We start from the raw sequence: 22,353 nt of genomic DNA, 5'->3' as shown, positions 1-22,353 counted from the left end.
CTGATGAATAGTTGAAGGGGGGGTGGTCGTAGCTACCGGATGGTGGCTTAAGATGAACAGCATGTATAAATAGCACTGAGACGTAGCTGCTCTCAGTGCTAACTTTGACCCTGTAACCTGACTTGTTCTGTATTCTGGCTGTGGTTACTCATTAAAGAACTCTGCTTCCATCTTTTTGCTGCTGGTCTTTTATGGATTCACGGACCTGGATTGACAAGCTGAGAATGTAAATATGATAAATAAATCAGCTTATTTCATACCCTAGACAAGGGTTGTTAAACTCAAGGCCCAGGAGCCAGAGCCCACCTGTAGGGTGCTTAGAGCTGGTCCATGGGGCCACCCTGAAAACAGTGAAAGACCAACCCGCAGTGCCTCTGCCAATGAAAACAGAATTCAGGAGGGCTGCATGCAATCTTCCCAAGATCCGTTTTCGCTGGCAGAGGGTTGTAGGAAGTCATCACGGCTGAAAATGGAGCTTGCGAGGGCCATGGGTGGCTGTTGTGGCTCCAGCCCCCCCTCCCCCCCCGGGCCTGGCCCCCTGCCAGAGAGTGACTCAGAGAGGGAGGGGGAAGGGCCGTCAGGGCTCCCTTCTGCAGGCTGGCTTCCCTGACTCAGCTCCAGGAGCCAGAGGCAGGCCAGGTGGAAGTGGTGACAAGGCCTCCGTCTCCTAAATCTCCCCCCGCCCAGGAAATGCTTCCAGACCCAGCTGAAGACAATCAGTCCTGGTTAGATCCCAGGTTTCGTAGACAAGACAGGCAGGAACAACAGAAGCAGGTGTGGGGTAGGCCTAGAAAGTGCTGAGTCATGGAGCCACACCCCACAGGGTATAAAAGCAGTAAGGGCTGCTATACTGCTTCATGAAGAACAAATCCAATTACCTGGAGAGAACTTGAGCTGAAGTGCTGTTTATTCCTGGCTTTCTGGTTGACACGCCAGCATCAAGATAACAGAAGAACCTTGGCAGACGCTCGCTGGGTTGCTGCTAGAGCTGATAGCTGCGGTGGACTCAATTGCCGGCTAATTTCTCGTGCCTCCCGGTCTGAGGTGGGGGGACAGAACAGGCGGCACTCCCAAGCTCCATTTTTGCTGGCAGAGGGTTGCAGGAGGCTATTGCAGCCAAAACGGAACTTGGGAACCCGTTTTTGCTGGCAGAGCACGCGGGCCATTACAGGCATCCCCAACACGAGTGACGTCAAGCTGGTCACGTCCACCCTGGCCATGCCTATCCCAACCCCCCAAGGTCAAAAACAACCCTGATTCAACCCTCAATGAAATCAAGTTTGACACCCTTGCCCTAGACAAAGGTCTGATACCTTATTCATGAACAGGCCAGCAGAATATTATTTAAAAATAAAAATATTGGATCTTTCATAAAATATATATTTTTAAAAAGAAATTTCTTCTTATCAATGCACATGAAGATTCAAAATATGCTAAAGCTATTTATTGATTGAATAGTTCAGCTGATGATAAGCTTCCTGACAAAGCACCTAAAACACATTTTGAGCCTCAACAATCAAAAGTCATCCCACAATATAGGCTTATGCCAGCATTCCTTGGTAATCTCCATAACAGGGAGTGGGAAATGTTCTCTGTTCTCAATTGATATGAAATTATTCGGGATGTTAAAGTTTTCCTTCCATAGTTATACTGATGTTAGGGGCCTCAAATAACTTTCAGGCATTTTATTTGAAGGATGAACTTCTTCTATTTAAATCTATTTTAAGTTTGGCAGTTTCATTTTCTGTGAACCAGCTACACCATGAAATCTTTAAAAATCTTGCTGCATTATTTTGTACATTAATTTCAGCTTTTACCTACAAGACATCTTCTGTATGCCTGGGACTACAAATTCCACATCTGGTTCTCACTGTCTAAAAACACCCCAAAATAAACATACCTCCAAAGCCTTAGATTACAAACTTCAGTCACTTGGAACAAAGGCTTACAACTCAAATCTGTGTATATGTAGAAAATATTACATTGGCTTGCTTGTCATAAATCAAGAAACTATACTGCTTTGTCACAATGGAATAATATTAAGCTTACTGTCTTCATATCATTTCCCAAACCAGCAAACAAATATAATACAAAATTATTTTTCGAAAGACAGCCAAGTCTTTATTGACAAATCCTGACTATTTTTCAAAGATCAACAGAATCTGGAAGTGAAGTGTTTAGAAAGTAATTCTTATTTATGTAATGTTTGTATTAGATTTTGGAATGAAGTATATGTCTACCTTAACATTAACAAAGTTATTCCTCAGTCTTAAACATATTTTTCAATAAACTCCACTGAAGATAACAGGACTTATGTCAAATGAACAACCACAGGAATGTACTGTTTAATATCACTATCTCTAATTTGAAGGATCAGATCTGAAGGAGTCATGCTATTTCTCTTTGCTTAGCAAATCTTAATACCAAAAGAATTTATGAAAATATTTTCAATGAAATAAATCATAAAAATAATCCAAGAATAAACTTGTCATCATTTTCAGTACTAGGAAAACACGCAAAATCCCTGCAATGTACACATATTTTGCATATAAATGCATACAATTTTGTTAGTTTGTGTCTTGTTATGTTTGGTTTCTTATAACAAGTAATGCTGTAGATTTTATGAATGAACACAGAAATCCAAATACAGTATCTCCAAATAATCTTCTCTAAATGGCTCAGAACAGTGTTTTGAAAGAAAGTGCAGAGGCTTACAATTTAACAGAGTTTTACTTTTTTAAAAAAATATTTATGGTTAAGAGTATGTTTGTGCATGTATGTTAACTTAGACAACAATTTATCTACCGATAGTACTTCTTAAAGAAATAGGAAAATTATATAAAGTGTATAAAATAGTCTCATCCACAACTAAATCATAAGATTTTTTTCAGTCATAAAATATTATCTGGTGGTATCTTGTTAATTACCTACTAATGATGTCATATTTCACTGGAATATTTGTGAAAGGAAAGTAAGCAGGATTTAAGCCTAAGGGCAGTCTTTAATAGACTCATAACAAAGATAGCAATAAAAAAAGACTTATTGCAAGAATTGATTGAGTACCATAGCATATATAGCATGTTTCAGCAGGGCAACATTCACATTTTAATAATTTATAGTACAGTTAACTTACTAGTCTAGATAATGGGAACAGCCGTAAAAGAGCAGAGCTGAAGCCAGCAAGCTGCATAGCAAAAGAAGATAATTATCCAATAAATTGCACTTGTTCTGTTTTGTCATATACCCTTGATGAATGTGTCCGTAAAACTTAAGCATGTGCTAATTTTAATGTCTACATATTTTCCCTTCTTACAGAAAGAGTTTAGAATATGCTGCAAGATCACTTTTGAAACCAAGGAACATCAGGCTAACCTGAACATTTTGCATTTTTCTTGTTTGCCTGTTCTAATTGCCAGTGGTAACCTTAAGGAGTACTAATTCCTTTCCTAATGGGAATATTTGCATTGCAGCTATGTTTCTTGGCAACGCAGCCATGTAATAACATGGTTGTCTGCAGTATGGGGTTTGCTTCATCCATCAACTTAAAATGAGTTCTTAGAGCAGTTTCTATATCAATTCATAGTACAATGATGTCTCAAACTCCCACCTCTACTCCAAACATAATTTACCAGCAGAATGGCTTTCTGAATAAATGAAAATTAAATTACAGGTCTGTTCACAATACCAAAACCTATTAGAGGTAAGGCTGAATTGAACAAGAAGTACAAAATTAAAAATAAGCCCATGTGAATTGCCTTTGTCCCATTACTTCTTTTATCCTGTTGCTGTTTGTGATTTGCAGCTGCAAGTTTAGGTATATGGACTTCAATGCAACAGTTCACAATAAACAAACATAGATCAAGGAAACGTAACTTTTAACTAAATGTTTAAAAAAGAATGGCACCCCCCCTCTCTCTCTCACACACACACAGTGTGTGTATATATGTGTATAATATTTCTATCTTTATTTCTACTCTCACACACACAGCCAATTTTTTAATTTAAAGATGCTTGCAAATGTTTACTTAAATCTATTCCTTTTCTGTTAGCAAAGAACTAAATATATTATAACACTTAGGTATATACTGCATTTTGTGAAGATCCCAGGGTTTATCTGGGATTCTGTCCAAATCCAATCAGCTATTCACACCCTCTCCTTCTCAGAGAGTTAAATCCATATTTCCAGCTCAGAGATTTCTTTTTTGCTCACACTGCTTTATTCCCCCACCCCTGGGATAATTCCACTCAATCTAACCCTTGTCTTTAAATATCTTCTAGTCCAGCAGAGTTGCCCAGTCAGGCTGAGGTCTCGACTACCATTCTAACTATTTCTTGGGGGGGGGTGGGGTTTCATTTTTCTTCACATCCATCATATAGTATCCATAGCATTCAGCAACCAACTCCATAGTTGTGCAAAGCATTCCTTCAGTTAGAATGCCTCACTTTATTATACCCTTCCTCTAGATGAGCAACAAATAATATATAGATCCTTACAAACAGGATTGCTGTGAGGGATATTGAATTATACAGAAGAGGAAGAAGCAAGCTGAAACTTCCTGGTGACCGTGGTGGGGAAGAAGATAACAGAAACTAGGTGTCTTTTCCTTCAGGTAAAAGGACCTTGTTTACATTTGTAGGTACTATAATAGGCAGAAGTCTTCTTAGAAACACTGAATTTCAAGACAGTGGGGCAGCTGATAAAAAGTCTGTCTGGTTCTTATCAGATGCTATGTTTTGATTATAAAGGTTATGCTGTAATTTACATTGCCTTTGTATGTCTTACATATAATTTCAGAGACTGTATAATGTGAAACCTTGTTAGATTTAGGGTTCTTATGTGTTCCATGGCTAAGGAGTTTAGAGATCTCTAAAGATAGCTAAAGACAAGGATTAGATTGAGTGGAATTATCCCTGGGGAAAATAAAGCAGTGTGAGCAAAAAAGAAATCTCTGAGCTGGAAATATGGATTTAACTCTCTGCGAACAAAAAGCAATGGGTGGAAATTAATCAAGGAGAGAAGCAGCTTAGAACTAAGGAGAAATTTCCTGACAGTTAGAACAATCAATCAATCAATGGAACAATTTACCTCCGGAAGTTGTAAAACACTGGAAGTTTTAAAGAAGAGATTGGATAACCACTTGTCTGAAGTGATGTAGGGGGGCAGGGGGTTGGACTAAAAGACCTCCAAGGTCCCTTCCAACTCTGTTATTCTATTCTATTCTATTCTATTCTATTCTATTCTATTCTATTCTATTCTATTCTATCTCTGTAGCTGTGCATGCCCATAAAAGGTACTTGGTTGCATCTATCTTCAAATACTTTGGTTCCTAATTTAAGTGGAATTTTTCCCCACATCTAAATAAAAAAGATACAATTAACTTTCTCACATTTATCAAATATCTGCTGAAAAATAAAAATCTCACCTGTACACCTTTTATCTGGTAAACACACACACACACACATACACACACACACTCCAAATTCTGCTTCTTTTTACTTTCATATCTAATTTGTTTCACTTTTGCTCTTGACAATCCAAATTCTGCCATATAGATTCCCAGTCAAATTTAATAAACTAATCTCTCTGTAGTTTTTGTGTATGTTTTTTGCTATTCTCACCTTTATTAGAGGAACAATAACAATATTGTTCCAAATGTCAAGCATAGTTGCAGGATTTCACCTATAAAACTCATTATTGATTTGTCTATCATTATCAAGTTCTGCACTGAGCATACAGAAACTCTAACCACAATATTCCTACTTTCGTTCACATCAGCAACAACCTGGATAACAACGGGTCATACTTTCTAATATGCAGTTTAGTCCTTTTGTTGCTTGCATATATTCATCAACTCTCCTCCATAAGATCTGATTACCTTTTATAAGATCTATGATACTCTTTATCTTATGTTTATGCATAAATTTGTTTTTGTTTCATTTTATGTTTATTTTGTACAATATTTTTAAAGGTATTTTATCTTAGCCTTATTATTTTTATAAATAACTCACGGTAGTGAACATACCCAATACACCTTTCTCCTCCTATTTTCCCCACAACAACAACTTTGCATGTTGAGTAGAGCTCAGCGAAAGAGAGGGAATGCCCCAATGTCACCCAGCTGGCCTAAAGTAGGACTAGAACTCCCCGTCTCCTGGTTTCCAACCTGATGCCTTCACCATTAGACCAAACTGGCTCTTTTTTACATTCCATATCAATAATTTCCACATGCCACAGTTCTTGCCAAATGGTCTTTGATGACCCTTCATACCACAGATATTAATCTGTACTGCCAGTCATGGTTTTGGTGAATTAAGGCTTTTTCTCAGCACTTAGACAGAGAAGGTACAGAATTATGTTACCAGACCCAGATGCACCAATGCTACATGAATCTTTTTCAGTATTGAATGCAAGCCGTATGAGTGCAATATCAGTTCCTGAGGCTGCAGATTGTGAAACTATACGCCAGAATAATGAATGTTTTATATGAATTTCCAGTTGACTTGAACAACCATGTTCCTGTTTTGCATTCCTGCTATCAATTTTCTGCAAATCTGAATTACCTAGTACTCAATTAGTAAGCTGATGGTTTTGTAACACATGTTCTTGTTTTATTTTCACAAAACATTATTGCAACTAAATTGAGTACAGATAGTCTTCAACTTACAACAGTTCATTTAGTAATCATTCAAAGTTACAATGGCACTGAAAAAAGATGACTTATGACCATTTTTCACACTTACAATGGTTGCAGCATCCCAATGGTAACATGATTAAAATTCAGATGTTGACAGTTGACTCATATTTATGACGGTTGCAGTGTCCTCGGGGTCATATGATTTCCTTTTGCGACTTTCAGCCAAGCAAAGTCAATGGGAAAGTCATTTAACAACTGTGTTACTAACTTAACCACTGCAATGATTCACTTAACAACTGTGGTTGTAAATGTCGTAAAATGGGGCAAAATTAACTTAACAAATGGCTCATTAGCAACATAAATTTTGGCTTAACTTTGGTCATAATTCAAGCTCTGCCTGTATTAAACTAATACCATAATAGCCTACTGAGACTTTATTTATTTTGGACTAAAAGAGAATAAATAAATAAAGATATAGTCACTATATAGTCACTATATATAGTGACATTTCCTCAACTCACTATCCTATAGATATATTATGTTACAATGATACCAACTGGGATAGTAGGAATTCTAGTATAAGCAGGGGTGGATTCTACTTACCTTTACTACCAGTTCGCAATGGGAGCGCATGCGCAGATCACCCATGATGATGTCGTGGTGGGTGGACAGAGCCTCCCCCGGTTTTACTATCGGTTCTATAGAACCGGACCGAACCAGCAGCAACCCACGACTGACTATAAGTAATAAGTTATTAATGCATCCCAATCTACTCAGCGAAACAAAATGCTTATAAGACCTTAACATCTAGTTTTGATATTTTTGCACTATAGTAATAATACTGCTAGCACAGGAGCATCAGCAGTAAACAATATATAAAAATCAGATCCTGTGTATCTTTGTTTTAAAATTCCTTCAATTATTTCCTGAATCTATGACCTGCCATAAATTTCTACCATCTGAATGACTAAATAGTCTTTTTAAAGATAATTTGGGAAATGGGAAATTTTATTGTGTTTGGGAAAATACTCCAAAAGCAAGAACATTCAACATGCATAGAAAAATACCAGTGTTTATCTTAAGATGAGTGTATCATCTAATATTGCAGCAGTAATTTGTCAAATGTAGGATAAACAGGGTTTCTAGCTCTAAGGACAACACTGGAAACAAATTACATGCTGAGAGACTATATCTATTTTCCATATTTAATAACCATAAACAATTTTAAAGGGTTTGCATGAGCATGGACAGCGGCAAACCACAACTGATGTACAATGATGCGTGTATGATGCATTAGCCTTTTTCTACTACTTTTTCAACTAAATATGGAAAAACATAAATCAGTCCCTTTTAATATTAAAAGGTAGGTTTAAAACTTTTAGCTTGGGTGCAGAGAACTATGAAACTAATAATCTTAGTTCATGTGAATATACTAAGGAAATAAAATACATTACTTTCTTAATGTGAAAATCGTAACCATGAGAAAGTCTATGCATCCTTGAGACAATGAGAGTTAGAAGGAATTTAATTTGCTAATCTCCTTGATAAAATCCCCAACTAAGATCTCTAAATTCAAGAAACTGGGGAGGGTCCCTTCAGATTTGTCACATCTCCTTTCTTCTGCAGATTCAGCTGACACTTATTTGACCATTACTTTCCTCCTGTCTTCTAGCATCATTCCCACATACCATTGCACAAAGATAGCAATATCTATCAAGGATTTCTGAAAGTTGTAGTTTCAACTTTTCTGTCAGGGAGACAGGTGGACAAGGTGCAACTACAGTAAGCTCAACTATTTTGGTACTCACAGGAAATTTGGGAGGAGTTCGAGGGGGAAAAATCATCTTGTGGCCACATTCTGCTAAAAAACCAGACGTTGAAGACTTGATTTTAATCTTTACTACAAGAATTGTCTGCTCTTTGGTCTTTACTACAAGAATTGTCTGTCAGCAGTACATACACAGGGTAGAAATATTGCTAAAATGATCACAATGTGACACTTAATCTGGCTGGTACATCTTTATTTTATTTTGTTTCTAGGACACTTCCAGTATTAATGGCCCTCAGGCAAAATTTAATTGTATGCATGCTTCATTTAAATGCAAATAAAACGTGACCCTTTTTCTTCCCTATGGGAACTGTGGCAGCCTGAAGCAGCAAACTTGGCATACCATTAAATGTGATTCTGATTTTTACAAACAATGGTTTGTTCACAAGTCGGATTAATGTAGCCAGATACTATGCATCTTTATTCACTTTTTATTTGCCCAGAGATTAAAGGAACTTCTTCCAAGCATGTGTATCCCAGAACTCTATGCAAATGTCCCATTCGAATATTTTCAGATAAGTGTGTATACCTGTAGTACTGAATCCTTAGCGAAGAGTGGCAAAGGAAGCAAGGAAGTGAAACAGTATGTCATCTGCAACTTTCTAAAATCTATAACTTATCCCAGCAAGGAGGAAAAATAAAACTGGCAACTCAGTGATAAAGCATCTATTTTATATGAGATTTGCTTCCTGGCATCTCCAAGAGAACAAGAAATATGATGAACAAAAGAGCTCCTGTTGATTAAAGCCACCGGAGCTCACCTGGATGAACCAAAGATCTGATTTTAAGATAGGGTAACTCCTTATTCCTATAGGAGGTACAGAGTTAGGGTTTTCCATTTGTCTGTTTGTTATTCACTTTAGCCAGGTCCCTTCTTTCCTTTGATTTCAACAAAAAGGAACCTATTAGCTCCAGACTAGAAAGGTGAAGACCATAGTCCTAGAATCACCCAAAGAAATAGGTGAATTCAAGGTTGTCATTTATCTCTTCCTGAAATGATCCATCTGAGACTATCACCATTACAGTAGTAGCCCTTTCCATAGGCATACAATTGTATGAGTGGCATAACTATTTTGCCTTTTCTAATGATCATATTGCTTATTTCCAGTCTTTTATTTTAACAAAAGCTCTAAAGGATCACAAATATTTGCAAATAAGTGTATTTTATATATATATTCTCTCTTTTTCGCTCTCTGTCACATGCATGGACAATCTGTCCTAGGATGTGCTTTATAAAAATGGGAAGGAGCATTGTAATGACACACTCTTCCTACACATCTGATTTCTTCTGATGTTTAAGACAATAACTTCTCTACTATAGCTTCTCCCAATCTAGATAAAAATCCTGGAAATTGAAGTCCCAACATTTCTGGAGTGCTCTGGTTAAGAATGCTACCTAGAAGCACTCTCAGGAAAAAGAGGTTTGCTTTCTTTCTCTTGCAGTTTATAAAGCGGATGATGACAACAGTTTTTCCTTTGAAAGTTCCCAAAAATGTCATCCCAAGAACCCAGTTGGCTAAGAAAGTGATTGGCCCATACTTACCCTGTATTTTAGCAGTGATCTGAACCCAAATCTCCCAAGTCCAACTCTTTAATCACTATATTATTACTATATAGCTATTTCCATATGTGGTGACACTATAGTAAATAATTATTAGAAAAAGAAATATTTGCAACTTTTCATTTTAGGCAAGTCTGTTTTTTCCACAGTCAGCTTTCAATTCTGAATAAAGCACCATTTTTCAAACATGACTAGACTTTAATAAGAAATTAGGTTGTGTATAATAATAGAACATATTCTGATTTCTATAGGAAGCCACGGGAGAAGGGAATCCTACTATAACTTTTTTTGAATGTTGCCAGTTAATAAGGTCTTTTATTCAATACATTTTACACAATTACAAGCAACTGCAAAATTCTGGTTGTTGTTGCACGTTGTTGCACTGGATCCTCATTCCTATACTAGTGCACAATGATCACTTTCAAATGCAACCACATAATTCAAATGATATCCCCATTTGTACATCATCAAAATGATATACAGAGCAGTGGGCAGCTGTCCAGACCACCTATGGCTAAATTTACATATAACCCTAAAACATAACATGATTTGTTTCTGTTTAGAATAAGAGGCATACCCACCCATCTTAACTTAATCAGATGAATAAATCTGACTTGTTCAACAAAACTAATTTACCTATATGCATTGATGTAGCATTCTTTCACACAGTCAAGAAGTTACTGAAGCAACCCTTTTCAAGTAGTTCAGCAGTGCAGTGTAGCAAATTCATTAAACCATTTAAATGTTTAACTATTTATATAATAGCATGACATCTTTAATTAGGTGCATCACATCTTTAATTAGTTAAATGTTTTCTTCCTCACACATACAATTGCTGTTGTTTCTTTTTTTAAAAAAAATTGTATCTGATAGATACATTGCCTTCCATATTTCATCCTATTTACAAATTTACTGAGCCTCAAAATCCAATATCGATCTTAGGTTTACTTTGATCAATACTAATCTGTGTGATAAATTAGACTTTGCATTGACCTCAGCAAAAGTCACAGAATACATAGAAGTAAAGCAGAACAAAATATATTTAATTAGAGACAACTACATGTTTGTGTTCTCTCTCCTAAGAACTTAATGTGAAATGACAATTATTTTAAAATCTAAAACATAAATTTAATTCTCATAATAGTACCAAGTCCTTTCTCTCTACTCTTCTGATGTAAATAAGCTTTCATCACACTGGATGCAGCTAACTTAAGAAAAATAATGTTTAATTGTGATGAAGCTATTAATATCTATAATTGTTCTCCCTTAAGGAGAATAATTTTTTTCTTTTTTCTACAAAGAAACAATATCTTACTGGTTAAAAATTAACTCAGCAAATCTGAATTAACCCTGACATATTTCCAAATAGAGAAAGGGCATGATGGCTATTACCATTATGCTAAAGATCCATACATGATGCGATATACAGTTATTCAAATTCAGAATCTTCTGATATCTTAACAAATGTATTATCACATAAATTTCTGTAATCCCAATCTGCTTCATTAAATGTATGGAGTACAACACAGAGAGCAAAGGGAATGGAAGGTATGATGAAAAGAGAAGCAAGAATTACTTATCAATAATGATAATTTACAAGCAGTAATTATGTATAATACAAACCCATTGCGCTAGCATCCGACAATCATGTATAATGTGAGGAAAAATGTGGTCTCTATTTAATTCATAGCAAATTATGTTAAATCTCCTGAGGAAAGGAAGCTCAGCTGTTTTTGGTATAGAATCAGTTATTTGGTCATTGATTGGAATGGCCATTGTCACTGATCTTAAAAGTCAACAAAACAGTATTCCAGATGTTGCTTGCTATTGCTATTTTTTTGATGTTGACAGCTAAGTCTCCCTATTCCAAAATAGGGCTAGAGGCATCACTGTCTTATCTTCTTTAATACCATTGCAAAATTATTTCTGCTCAGAAGAGTACTATTCTTCCAATATGGCTACCAACCACAAATAAACACTGGAGCACAGTAATTCATCAGCTCCAATTATCACAGCATTAGGATTTATCTTCTCAAGTTGTCAAAACTCCAATGGAAATAGTTCTGTATCAATCTCCATCTAGATACATCCCTTAGCAAACAACCAGTATATTTTGGCCCAAAGTGATTATTGGCCAAATTTCAATACTGCTGCCCAATGGATCAGTTCAGATTTTTGATAATTTGTAAGGGTAAGTGTGACAAAGAGAGCTTTCCCAGGCTACAAATATATGTATATATTTTCATTATACAGAATGTAAAATAAGCCTTTTGGAAGGCATCTGGAACTGTGCCACCCATGGTCTGATCTAAGCATAGTACACAAAATTGTCTGCTACGTCTTACCTCTCAATGACTTCTTCAGCTTCAACCACAATAATACACGGGCAAACAATCGATACAAACTCAAGGTAAACCACTCCAAACTCTATTGCAGGAAATACAATTTCAGCAACAGAGTGGTCAACGCCTGGAATGCTCTATCCCATTTTTACAGCCTCAAACCCTCACAACTTCAACCCTTCAACTGCCAGTAAAATATTGAAAGACATATTCTTGCATAGGAACAGGCATCTTAATCACAGCCCTAAAGAATGTATAATAGCTCACCTACTCTCAACCTGTTTGTCAGCCACCCCAGAAACATGCTGCTGTCTCTAGTTTCTGACTACCAAATAAACAGACACTTCCTTTCCTGCAGCCTACCTCCATTTTATTTCCAGCATCTTTCTCCTGGCTTGGAACCGGACCAGATTTTTCTTCTAACAATACTAATGGCTATTTGTTAAACAGTGACAACCAAATATAAAAATAACTTGAAATTGCATAATATGCAACAATCTGAACTATGAAATCCCATTCCATATAGATGCAATAGAGGCGCTAAAATAATGTGATAATAGCCCACACTGAATTATCATTTGCAGCATAAGGAATAAGAATCATTTATTTAGTTCAAAGCAATAATGTTCTTCTTTAGCAACACCAAAAAAAAGCTATTCCATTAGCCAAGTATATAAGTAAACAATATCAAATGTTATATCTATTAATCAGCCTTTTCACTTCAACCTGTGTGATTGATAGAAATGATCCAATTTACTAATTTGCAGAGCATATAAACGTGGTAGCTCAGAGGCTAAGACGCAGAGTTTGTCAATCGAAAAGTCGGCAGTTCAGCGGTTCAAATCCCTAGTGCCACATAACGGGGTGAGCTCCTGTTACTTATCCCAGCTTCTGTCAACCTAGCAGTATGAAAGCACATAAAAAATGCAAGTAGAAAAATAGGGACCACCTTTGGTGGGAAGGTAACAGCATTCCGTGCACCTTTGGTGTTTAGTCATGCCAGCCACATGACCACGGAGACGTCTTTGGATAGCAGCTTTGAAATGGAGATGAGCACCACCCCCTAGAGTCGGGAATGACTAACACATATGTGCGAGGGGAACTTTTACCTTTACCTTAGAGCACATAATAATAGCAAGAAAGAAAAATATTTTCAACATAGTGAGTGTTTTCTTATACATCATAAGCCAGAATTTTTTTAAAAATACTAACTTACTATAAACAAGCTATAAGCCAGTTCAAACAGTTACTCAAATATTTTTTGGCAATAGGAATAGCTATTCCAATAGGAATAGAAAAACACCAAAAGTATACATTCTTGTTTAGGACATTATGCATCATCATAAGGCTGATTTGAAGCTCTAGACCATATAATAAAATATAAGTTAGGATTAACTGTAACAGCTTGAATGATTCAGCACTGACTTGTAGCATTCTTGTCTTTTGTTGATAAATGGGTCTGAAGCTCATTTTAGAGGAGGTAGAATGACAAGAGACGCTTACACAGCAGTAGCTGCAAAATGATTCATATCAGTAAAGCCAGCCAGAATTTATTACACCTGAAAGGCTTTTGGATTTTTTTAAAAATTATATTAAAAAAATACAATTCATGTTAGAACCATATTTCTGAGATTCTTTGGATATTCTTTTTTACTGTACAACTTTGGAAATGATTCAAAAGAAGTGCTTTGGATGTTAAATGAGCACAACTTTCTGCTATTCCTTAAAGTAGCCTCATTTTTAAACATTGTTTAAAGCTGCCATGGCTTTAAACATTAATTAACATTAATTAGTAAATTCCTTAAAATAGCAGAAATACTTTTTCCAAGTTTATTGGGAAGCCAAGAAAAAAAATCATGTTCTTTGTGAACTTCAAAAAAGTGCATCATGTCAACCTAAAAAAAGCACCTTTTTCTCAAACGTTTTCCAGGACTGTCATGCAATTCAAAGCAAGTTTGCAGATGTGTTAATGTTGCAGACAGAGCCAAACTCAAATTTGTGTGTTTAATTTATATGCCACCCATCTTGCTAGTTCCAGAACACTCCAAAACATCTTCTGGAGATCAAATTCAAAATCCTGAGCAGCCCTATAAAATATAAATAAAGCAAATATTCATTATCTGAAAATAAATTCCAGTAACCTGAAAATATACTTTTGCTGGAATTAGAATTGAACAGCTTTTTTCCGCACCTACATATATACATATGGCTAGACTATTACCCCAAAATTACACTGTCCTACCTCCAAAAGAGCTAGCTTTTAGCAACGAAGAACAACTTGGTACCAATCACAAATCTCATATTAGTTTCCAGAATGTTTAACCAATGATTGCCTGACAGTTATAGCCAAAATTTCAGGAGGATATTAGACACAATGAATCTGAATACACTGTATTTTTGCTTTGGCTCTAGTTTCCATCGCTATAAACAAAAAGCAAGAGCAGTACAGATAGTGCTCAATTTACAACAGTTTGGTGACTATCATTAAGTGTTAAATTGTACCCTATGACCATCATTTGTGTTGTAAATGTTGTTCCTTGATGAAGGTATCATTTCTTTTATGTACACTGAGAGCATATGCACCAAGACAAATTCCTTGTGTGTCCAATCACACTTGGCCAATAAAAAATTCTATTCTATTCTATTCTATTCTATTCTATTCTATTCTATTCTATTCTATTCTATTCTAAATTACAATGACATTGAAAAAAATGATTTATGACTGTTTTTCCACACTTGCAGCATTCCCATGGCCCTGTGATCAAAATTCAGACAAGATGCCAGCTTGGCAATTGGCATCTATTTATGATCACTTTTTGCAGCCTTCTGACAATGGGGAAGCCAGGTTCACTTAAAAACCTATTATTAACTTAGCAACTGCAATGGTTTATTTAATAAAAGTGGCAAGAAAGGTTATAAAATGGGGCAAAACTCATTCAAGAAATGTCTGCTTTAGCAAAAGAAATTTTGGGCTCAAAAATTATGATTGGAAGTCAAGAACTACCTGTATTGCATCCAGGGGTAATACCTGGGATACCCCATTTTAGGATTTCCACAATCTTGGCAAGAATGTATGGATTTCATCTCCCACAATGCTGGCTGAAAAATTCTGAGGTAGAATTCTGTAGAATTTTTCAACTCCCACAACATGCTATCTAGGGAATTCTGGGAGTTGAAGTCTCTCCATTTTAAGAGTTACCAAAGTTGAGTAGCACTGGCTTAATTTACACTCACCTGGGAAAAACGTATCACATTCAGTGAGAATTGAAACTAAGTCCACTGCTCGGAATAAATACTGTGAGGTTGCAATTTTATGCACAACATATAATCCGGAATAAACCCCATTGAATAGGACAAAGCTCATACACGCCACAGAACCCTGAATGCTCAGACCAGGCCAACCTTACCTACCACTGCTGGCTGCGCTGCAGAAGTGCTCAAACCTGGCCAGAAGGACCACAGGACGACAATCCCGTTCCACGGGATAGGCACCCTTATGAAGGAGACTGCCTCAAGAGATTGTGACAGAACTGAAGCCACGCCCATCTGCTCCCCGTCATTGCGACAGCGGGGGGGGGGGAATCACCGCCTGCTCCGGACTTGCCTCCGTCCTTTTTCCCCTTTAGCAGAAGTTGCGCGCGCGCGCAGTGCGGCAGACTGTACTTACCTCGCTACTGGGGGTCACTGGGGTAGCTGTTATATCATCTCTTTTCGGGGCTGCGTTGCCAGCTCGCCAGCAGATTTTCTCACGAGCCGACGCGGTTTCTATTTCGCCATCGTTTCCCCTCCGAAGGTTCGCCACCCCTCTACTTCACCTTCTTTCTGACCGCCTCGCGCGCGCTCTCTCCCTCCCCAGCCGCAATGCAGCTTCCCCGCAGGACCAGGGCCCAACTTGCTTCCTGGGCGAGGGCTCGCAAAGCTACTTACCTAACGCCTCCTCTGGTTTTACCGTAGTTGCTGCTGCACCATCCGAGGGGAGCTGGAAAAAGCGATGGCGGAGATGACAGATCTCTCTGGAGAAGATCGTCGTTTAGTATTTCAGCTTGGGAGCATGGTTTAACTTTCTGCCAACCTCCCACTACCCCGGCTCCTGACACCAATCGCTTGCCGCGGTCAGAGATTCTACACTGGCGCTGCGAACTCCGCGTTACCAGGAAGCGAGATGGGTAATAGCAAGTATCTGGTGGAATGCCAAGAGAAAACCGAGTGATGGAAGTTATATTGAACTTCGGATAACTACCGATAGCTCCATTCTCTGGTCATCTGGCTACTGCCTGAATCCAGCGATCTCTCACACACTCACATATGCAAAGATGGGGAGGGCTTGTAGATGCATTTCTTCGGTGGTGGTGTAAGAATGTATCTTTTCTAAAGCTTAGTGTTCTTGCCTGGCTCTAAGACAATCTACTTTGGTATCAAAGCAGAATTCAAATGGAATCTCTTAATCTGGATTTTTCAGATACTTTTACCCAATAAGGAGAACAGCAACTATTTTTCCTATCCCAGTTCATCCCTTTCAGTGTAACTGTCATCTGCCCAAAAACAATTCCATGGCTTTATCCTTCCATTGTATTAACAGTGCAATGGGAATAAAGACCACGATGTATCATCTTTTGATGGGAACCTAGTAAATAGCACTACTTCATTGGTTAGGATTTTTAAACAGGAGGATTTCACACTGCAACCTAACTAGAGACATGGAGTTGAAGTCCACAAGTTTTTAAGTTGCCAAGTTGGAGACTCTTGTACTAGATGACCTCCAGGTCCCTTCCAACTCTGTTACTGTTATAACTGTTAAATCTACATTGACATAAATTATGAGCCTGGCTACCATATCCAGGCAGGGCAACATGCTTAATTGAACCCCTTTAAAAAACATACAAGTTAGATTGTAAAGACTCAAGGGACTCTATACTCACTCTAGTTTTTTTGTGATTCTATGGTCACAACATGAAGGGCTTTCCTTTTACCATTCTCTAATTTTTTTTTTATTCAACTTCCCAGTTTTTCCCATGATTCACTTATTGGTGATCTCCCATCCAAATGGAGATCCAATATCTCCATGATTATCATTTACGAATAGCTAAGAATTGCTACCTAACATTTATATAAATTAAAAAGCAATCCTCCTGCCCATAAAAAAAAAGATATCAGCGTGTTTGAAAAGCTAGTTTGTTATTCCAACAAAGGTTTTAGTGTAATGCCTCTTCAAAGTAGAACTCTGGGACAAAAATGGTGCTTTTCTTCAAAAGACAGGTCAAAAAAGATTTACTATTTTGCTGCAGACATTACAAAGGATTCTGCACAGGCTATTTCTGGCAATGGAAAGCAGAAGGCCAAATATAATTGTCCCACTTACTAACTAGCCCTTTCTCTCCAAGTGAAAAGAATCCAAAGGAAACATCTGGGATAACATCATGACTATTCTGAGTAGGCATGCTATTCAGATGCCAGACAAGTGTCACTCAGTGGCAGAGTACAGAAAACGTTGAGAATGAAGGAGGAAATATTTGGAGGAAAAAAAATTGATCAATACATTGCAAGAAAGTAGTGCAAAGTTTTAGATAAACATAAGACACTAGACAACTCATGCCCTGTTGGGTCATTGTTTCTTAAATATTTCCATGGATCAGCAGAAATCTTCCCTTCCCTTTCCCTTTCCCCTCCCCCTTCCATTCCATTCCAGGAGGCAGGTAAATAAATTGAAATACATTATTGTCATTGCATCTCGTGCAATGAAATTAAATGTCATCTTTAGTGTACATTATTCATAAAAAATAAAACAAAAGCACATATCCTTCATATTCTATACAGTTGAACTGAAAATCCCTGATATTGCATTAATATTGCACTATAAAGTAGAATTCAATATAGTTACTGCTGTGGGATAGAAGCTTTTTTTTTCAGCCTATTTGTCCTTGTTTTTATTGTCCTGTACTGTCTGCCAGATGGTAATAGTTAAAGAAAAATGGTGACCAGGGTGAGAAGGCTCTTTAAGAACATTTTGAACTTTCTTAAGGTAGCAGGAACTTTAAAGCTCTTCCAAAGAGGTGAGAGGGCAACCAATGATGTTAACCCTCTGGAGGACTGTCCTATCTGCCACTGTGCAATTGACAAACCATACACAGGTCAGTAAGTTAAAATATTTTCTAGAGAGCAGCGGTAGAAGGTTACCAGCAGTTTTTCATTCAGTTGGTGTTTCCTGAGAAATCTCAGGTAGTATAATCTCTGCTGGCCCTTTTGATCAGTGCTGAAATGTGAGTGCCCCAGGTCAGCTCCACTTTTATAATAACACCCAGAAACTTAAAACTAGCTACTTGCTCCACTTGGTTTTTATTGATAAACAAGGGCTGGATGTCTAATCCATTTTTTTTATAGTCCACTATAAGCTTTTTAGTTTTATTGGTATTAAGGACCAAGTTATCAACCCTGACTGCTCTTTAGAAGGCCAGATCCTGAAGATGAAACTGAAATACTTTGGCCACCTAATGAGAAAGAAGGACTCACTGGAGAAGAGCCTAATGCTGGGAAAGATTGAGGGCAGAAGAAGAAGAGAACGACAGAGAACGAGGTGGCTGGATGGAGTCACTGAAGCAGTAGGCATGAGTTTAAATGGACTCCAGAGGATGGTAGAGGACAGGAAGGCCTGGAAGAACGTTGTCCATGGGGTCGCGATGGGTCAGACACGACTTCGCAACTAACAACAACAATTATCTCCACACCATGAAAGCAACTGGTCCACCTCATCTCGATAGGCAGATTTATCCCCACCCCCACCCCCGGGAGTTGAGTCACACCACTGTTGCTCTAACTGCTGCTCAGTGGAGGAGAGAGGAAGGGATTGAGAGACTGACTGAGAAACTGTCACAGAATGACAGTTGAAATGAAGGTCATGAAACAGCAACAGCTGAACAACTGAAGCAGCCACAAATTTCCCAGATTTCATTCCCTTATCATAGTCATAGTCATAGGTTCAGGATTTTGGGCACATTCTCAATAAGCTAGTCAATTTGAGATACCTTGATTCAAACATTATTGCCCCATCATTTTGCCCAGTTAAAAGTCATGATAAAAAATTAATTTATTATTATTATTAATTATTATTATTTATTTGTCAACAAGTACAAGGAAACAAGTAACAGTACAAACATAGACATGGACATGGACACCAGGGCCTCTGGTGGCTCAGCAGACTAAGTCTGTCTATTATTAACACAGCTGCTTGCAATTACTGCAAGTTCAAGTCCCATTAGGCCCAAGGTTGACTCAGCCTTCCACCCTTTATAAGGTAGGTAAAATGAGTACCCAGATTGTTGGGGGCAATAAAAAGTTGACTTTGTATATAATATACAAATGGATGAAGACTATTGCTTAACACAGTGTAAGCCGCCCTGAGTCTTCAGAGAAGGGCGGGATATAAATTCAAATTTTTTAAAAAAATTGGCACAAAAAAAGGATATAAATAGGCAAAACATAGCCATAAATACATAGAATGATTACATATAATTGGGAACAGTAGGACAGGGACGGTAGGCACGCTGGTGTGCTTATGCACACTCCCTTAGGAACTCTTAAGAAACATGAAAGGTCCGCAGTAGACAGTTTAAGATAAAAGGTATGGGGATTAGAGAGGCTAATAACAGGATCAGGTAGAGTGTTCCATACATTTACTACTCTATTGCAGAAGTCAAATTTCCTACAATTAAGATTAGAGTGAATTATATTGAGTTTAAATCTATTAATAGCCCTTGTGTTATTATGGTTGAAATTAAAGTACTCATTTACAAGTACAACATTTTGATAAAAGCGTTAAATTATAAATTTAGTATATAGATGCAGACCAGTGCACACATACAAGGTCTTCTTCATTACCATGATTGTGCATATTATTGCTTTATTTGATATCCTTTTTATTAAACCAGTTCAACCTTGTTAAATATTTTAACAAGGCTATTATTATTTAAAATATAACAGTTTTTATATTATACTATGCTTTAGAATGCTGACATTTAGTCTCTTTATGGTAATATTTTAATGGATATTTTTAAGCTTCATATTTCCTATGTTGTAATGCCATTCAATTTTACAAACCTGAGGGGTTTTTTGTTATGTGCCATCAAATACTTTTGACTCCTAGTTAGCCCACAGAAAGATGTTGTCAAAGACATTCTAATTCTAACTTGTTCTTTTATGCCTCCCAATAGGCATACCCATTTATTTCCTTCTACCTTTCCCAACATTGGAGCTTTTTCTAGAGAGTTGGGTCGTTGCATAATATGTCCAAAATAAAATAATTTGTGCATTTTGTGAGAAATCTAGGATGTTTTATTCAGTGATTCATTGGCTTATTTTCTGTGGTATTCTCAACATTCTTCCCCAACACCAAAGTTTAAAAGCATCAAATCTTCTCCTACCTAGCTTCTTTTAAGTCCAACTTTTATTTCCATAGAGTATCACAGGAAATACCATGAGTTGCACAATTCTGATCTTTGCAGATATAGACACATCACAGCATTTGAATATATTTTCCAAATGCTAGCCTGTGTTTATTTCTTGGCTGCTTTTTCCTTTATTGTTGATTCTAACAGCCTAAGTTAACTTTGATATTTTTATTGTCACGTCTAAAGTTGGTGTTCTACATTGTCATTAGTTTGGTTTTCTTTGTATTTAAAAGTTAAGAATAGGAAATTCTTACTTAATAATGCCCTTATTATTTGCTATTTAAGTCTGCCATCAAGATATAAAAGTGTTACTCAATTTATAGTTCGAATATACTGATTTCTAAAAAAGACTAAGAAAATATCCTAGTCATTTTCAAGCTGATTTTTAAAGGAAACACATGTTATTCAATAACTTGGAAAGTCTCCAAAGCAACAGGAAAACAATAGGCCATTGATATAAATGTAAGCATTTTGTTTAGTTGGGAGGTCTGCCAACACTTTCCTAAAATCACTTTTATAAAAATCTGCTTTTCTAGGGATTAGAGACAAGACAGAGAAGGGTGTGTTCCATGTTCCATGGTTTCCTCCAAATTATGTAAACAAATCAAAGAAAGCTTGGGGGGAAATAGGCAAGATCAAGATCTTAGAAAGACAACTTATTCAGTATGCCTAAAAAGAATTGAACATTTATATTTCTTTATCACAATTCCCTATTTAAAATACAACTTAACCAACTTCTTTTGAATCATGGGAATTTAAAAGCAGTTTCTTAAAAGATCCAAGGACCAGTTAGTAAAAAGAAAAAAATGGTATTGAATGTTCCCAAATTGTTGGACAAACTAAAGGAGCTTTTGGTACTCAAGCCATAACCCTTGCTTCTATGAATAAGTAAATTAAGGTTGTTGTACATTATTAAGATGAATATGAAGTGAACATTCATTGCAGCATGCAGAATTTTTCTTTCTATATGCAAAGGATATTTTACAACATTTGAAAAGGTATAGAAAATTGAAGCACAACTAATGAATTTGCCATAATTATAAAATGGCATCTGTGCAAGAGACAGAAACAGAAAACTTCCAAGAATTATTAGTACATTTAACTGATAATACCATATAATATTTATGAATAAACAACACAAAGCTTATTATCTGTTGCCATCATATTCTGCCCTTTTCTGGATAGTCACTCTGGCTCGTTGTTATTTATTTCTATTATAACAGTTAATGATTTAGTGTGCTTCTAACATATCTAAGAAAAGTCACTTTGTGATAACATCTAAAAAATTAACAGAGAATGTAGTGGTATTCAGTGTTTTATTCTGGAAAGGTGACAGATTTTGAACTAAAAAGTATAACATATTGCTAAAGCAGGAGCATCTGAATTAAAGATCACTGAATAGATACACAAATGGTAGACGTTGTTTTACCTAGTTCTAGATAGTCTTCATTGACACATCTGCAACTTTAACAGAGACCAAATACAATAAATACAGGAAGTCCTCAACTTACAACTACAATTGAGCCCAAACTTTTGTTGTTAAGTG

The 22,353-nt window shown here is 36.8% G+C and overlaps 1 protein-coding gene across 3 annotated transcripts in view; it reads right to left on the bottom strand.

The window, feature by feature from the left end:
- Nucleotides 1-16,054, bottom strand: part of THSD7A (thrombospondin type 1 domain containing 7A) — a 302,477-nt gene extending 286,423 nt beyond the window's left edge. Inside the window, exon 1 of one of the 3 annotated variants that reach the window (XM_058181258.1) lies at nt 16,034-16,054. The gene's annotated coding sequence lies outside the window, so the exon portion shown is untranslated. Of the gene's footprint in view, nt 1-15,773; nt 15,957-16,033 lie in introns of those variants that run through there. The other 2 variants (XM_058181256.1, XM_058181257.1) reach the window with 2 other exon arrangements.
- Between the last annotated feature and the right edge of the window lie 6,299 nt (nt 16,055-22,353).

This window comes from Ahaetulla prasina, chromosome 4 (genome assembly GCF_028640845.1).
Source record: "Ahaetulla prasina isolate Xishuangbanna chromosome 4, ASM2864084v1, whole genome shotgun sequence".
Taxonomy (NCBI): domain Eukaryota; kingdom Metazoa; phylum Chordata; class Lepidosauria; order Squamata; family Colubridae; genus Ahaetulla; species Ahaetulla prasina.
This window is presented reverse-complemented; position numbering and strand designations above follow the sequence as displayed.